The following is a 3860-nucleotide window of genomic DNA, read 5'->3' as shown; positions in this document are numbered from 1 at the left end:
AGCTCTCATTGGTCTACTATGTGGTGAGGAGTCTGGTTCACAAGGGGGGTATTGATGAGCCAAAGGACGACCAGTGGCCCAACCTCGGGTCTTTTTTTGCTGAGCACCTCTTCAAGTTGAAGATGAAACCATTCCAGACAGCAGGCGCGAAGAAGGAGACAGTGGGGACTCTGCTCACACCGATCTTCATACGCTGGGGGATCCCTTTGGATCAGGCTATGGTTATCGACCAGCGTGTTTACATGGATGCGGTGCACCTCACGAGCACCACGAGTACCCAGTGGCTCAAGGATAGTCGTTTCTGGAGTTTCAGGGATGGGGAAGGCACACACTTGATAGAGCTACCCAGACGTTCGGTTACGGATATCGCAGGAGACCTCGCCCGGAACAAGTTTCACCCCAACCCAGCCACCATGTCGCGGCGCTGTGCAGCGCCCCGAGCTATGAGAGCACATCAGGAGCAGCCAGAGGCACCACTCCCACCCTTCCCAGACATGCTGGACATGTCTGCACGCGAGCATGATGACTTCCAGCGCGTCGTAGTTGATGCTCTCACAACCATCTGGACTAGAGTATCGAGGTGCCGCTGCTCGAGTAGGGAGAATCTCAGAGCCATGTCACCATCCGCCGCAGGACCATCACGCCAGCTCAAGGGTGACTTCGATGAGACACCACGAGACCACTGATGAGGATTAGTCCTCATATTTCTATTCGTATCTACTTATGTTTTATTTCATTTTCAGACTATTGGGATTTATATTCGGATTTATATATTATTATGTTATGACTTGAGTTTATTTATTTATGATCTTGCATGTGTTTGGATTGTCTAACAGAGTTAACTTCAGTGACTGATAACTCACATTGAGATGAGTTAGGGCCTTCATCACGTTACAGCAGGTGAAGAAATTTTCTGTCTCTGCGTCATCGATTGACACCAAGGTGCCGGCATCGATCGACGCCCGAGACAGAGTATGGAAATTTTCTTCTCTTGTCTAACATCTAACTAAATACTTATGATTTATTCCCTAACCAATCATAGACTGAATATCACTGGGGACAGTGAAATTTAAGTCTGGGGGAGGTATTTACTGATACCAGTTTACTCAATGATTCCTATAAAAAAAAAATTCAAAAGGAGTTTTATCAAATCCAGAAGGGGACAATGAACTTTTTCAATTTTTTACTTGTTATCTAACAACTTTTTAGCATCATTCTTAGTTTACTGACTGCAGAAAGTACTAGAGATACTAAAGTGGATCAACATGTCAACTAGTTTAACACTTGTTGAGAATGTTTGAAAAAACCAAAGCTGACCTCCAACCTAACCTGGCTCAACTGCTTGTCTTGGGGCTTGGTATACATAGGATCAGATTCTCAAACAAATCTGGAAGGTAAAGCCTTGCATATATATGTCACCCTATCTCTCTCCATTTCGAAATTTAGAAGAAAATATATATATATAATAATAGGTAATAGTATATGTAAAGAATTCGAACAGGACTTGCTGACTACAACCATTAAGGCCTGATTCATAAGAATTCTATAGGATACAAACAGGACTTGGTGGCTACACCCATTAAGGCTTGATTCAAAAGAATCCTAGGATATAGGTCAAAAAGATGTGAACAGGATTTGGTGGCTAAAACCATTAAAGCCTGATTCATGGAAGTCTATCCAATCTAAGTCAATGAATACCTACAATGGAAGCAGACTTTGACTGAGAGAGAAGTGATTAGAGAGAGAGGAAAGGAACTTACTGTTGGGGTCAAAACCGGTCACGATGGAATCAATGCCTGAAAGTTCCCGGAAAACCAACTCTCGATCGATCCTCAAAAATTAGACATTCCCGGAAAACGGTTAATCAAGTAAAAGACAGTTTTTCGCGGATGCGAACCAAGGAACGTCGAGAAGAGGATCATTCTGGATGGTTAAAAGACAGTTTTTCGCGGATGCGAACCGAGGAACGTCGAGAAGAGGATCAGTCTGGATGGTTCTCAATCGTAAGCAAGGACCGACCACCTACCCCTTGGGCGAGGACCGTCTCAACACGGGTCACCTCGCCCATAGGCGAGGACGACCCGCACCGAGGTCACCTCGCCCATGGGCGAGGACCGACCTCCTGTCCCGAAACCGTGCATCCTTGTCTAAGTTCCCGTAACACAATCCTCGGGCCCTTTGACGCAATACCCATGTCTCGTCTCGCTTAGGATTATCAAAGAAAGACTTCGGGAAAAGTTATGAAAACTTGGTCGTTGAAACGGGTTCCTGCCTGCCGTATAAACGGTTATGGTTAGCTTGAACACCAGTTGCCTTAACTATACGGGGAATTGGAATCCTTTCGGAAAAACCAACGGCTGTTTCTTACGAAAAATCGTAAAAACGTCTAAGTCCCAAAACGGTCCAAAAGGGGCTTGAACCGCGGTTAAACGGCCCACTTACCATTTTAGAATAGGATTGAGCCCAAGGCTGATATGACGGTCTATTTTTTATTCGCAGGAAAAGATAAATGTCAAGTTTCCGAAGATAATCATGAAGGGTGTCGAAAAATGAAAAAGCTCATCTCGCGACGAATCCGGCCCACGAAAAGGTTCAAACCGACCTAGAGAGAGTATATAAGGAGGGGTTAAGGCGAGGAGCAAGGAGGAGCTTTCTCAGAGCAAACTTAATACTTAGAGCAATTTAGGCATTTTTCCATTTTTACTACCGAGCTGCGATTCGACTAGGTTAAAACTTAGGTGGCTAGACTAGCGAACGTACCGACAGCTCTTGTGGCCTAGGATCTTACATGTTGTTCACGCTCAAATGCGAGTTCGGAAATAAGACCTCTTTGTTCTCTTTTCGCTCTTTTACGATTTATTACTTTCGACTCTTTCATATTGATCTTGTTGTGCATGGCCCAGCAGATAACCGGGACCTTCAGGGAAGGCTAGGCTAGCTTGGCTTTCCTCCGTTTAACAAATCTCGACGGTGTGAATTCCGGTTCCCACAGTTTGGCGCTAGAAGGAAGGGGGTACGGATCTATCTCTCACGCACCACGCGACAAGCGCTGCACCCGAGATCGACTGACTTCTCGAGGAAGCGTGGAAAACTCCGTTCACTGCCCTGATCACGGAAACTAACATCTCAGATCCTGGGAAGATCAAAATTCCCGTCTACGATGGAACCACCGACCCAAAGGCGCATCTACAGTCTTTCCAGATCGCGATGGGAAGGTGCAAACTCAAGGAACGCGAACGAGACGCTGGCTACTGCCTCCTCTTCGTCGAAAACCTCAAAGGGGCCGCGCTCGAATCGTTTTCTCGTCTGAAACGAAACTCCATCGGAAGTTTCCGTCAGCTCGCCTCGGAGTTTCTCAAACAGTATTCCATGTTCATGGACAGGGAAACCTCAGACGTCGACCTTTGGAGTCTATCTCAAAGAGAAGCCGAACCACTCCGCGAATTCGTGAACAGGTTCAAGTTGGTAATGGCAAGAGTCACTGGAATCAGCGAAAAAGTGGCAATCGACGCTTTGCGGAAAACTCTCTGGTACAGGTCGAAACTCCGGCAATGGATATCCCTTGAAAAACCGAGAACAATCCAGGACGCTCTTCACAAGGCAACGGACTTCATCATGATGGAAGAAGAGATGAAAGTCCTCTCCGAGAAGTACAACCCACAGAAGACGTCCACGAGAAGGAAAAACCCTCGTAACGACAGGTATGTCCACCACGAGTGAGAAGATCTCCAAGGCGAGCATAATTACGCTATCAACTCCGAACAGGGAAAGACTTCCGGAAATACCTGGACAAGGAACCAGTTCAAGGATAATTCCTACTGCGAATTCCACCAGACCAGAGGTCATTCCACTATGAACAC

This window comes from Brassica oleracea, chromosome C3, assembly GCF_000695525.1.
Source record: "Brassica oleracea var. oleracea cultivar TO1000 chromosome C3, BOL, whole genome shotgun sequence".
Classification (NCBI taxonomy): Eukaryota; Viridiplantae; Streptophyta; class Magnoliopsida; order Brassicales; family Brassicaceae; genus Brassica; species Brassica oleracea.
This window is presented reverse-complemented; position numbering follows the sequence as displayed.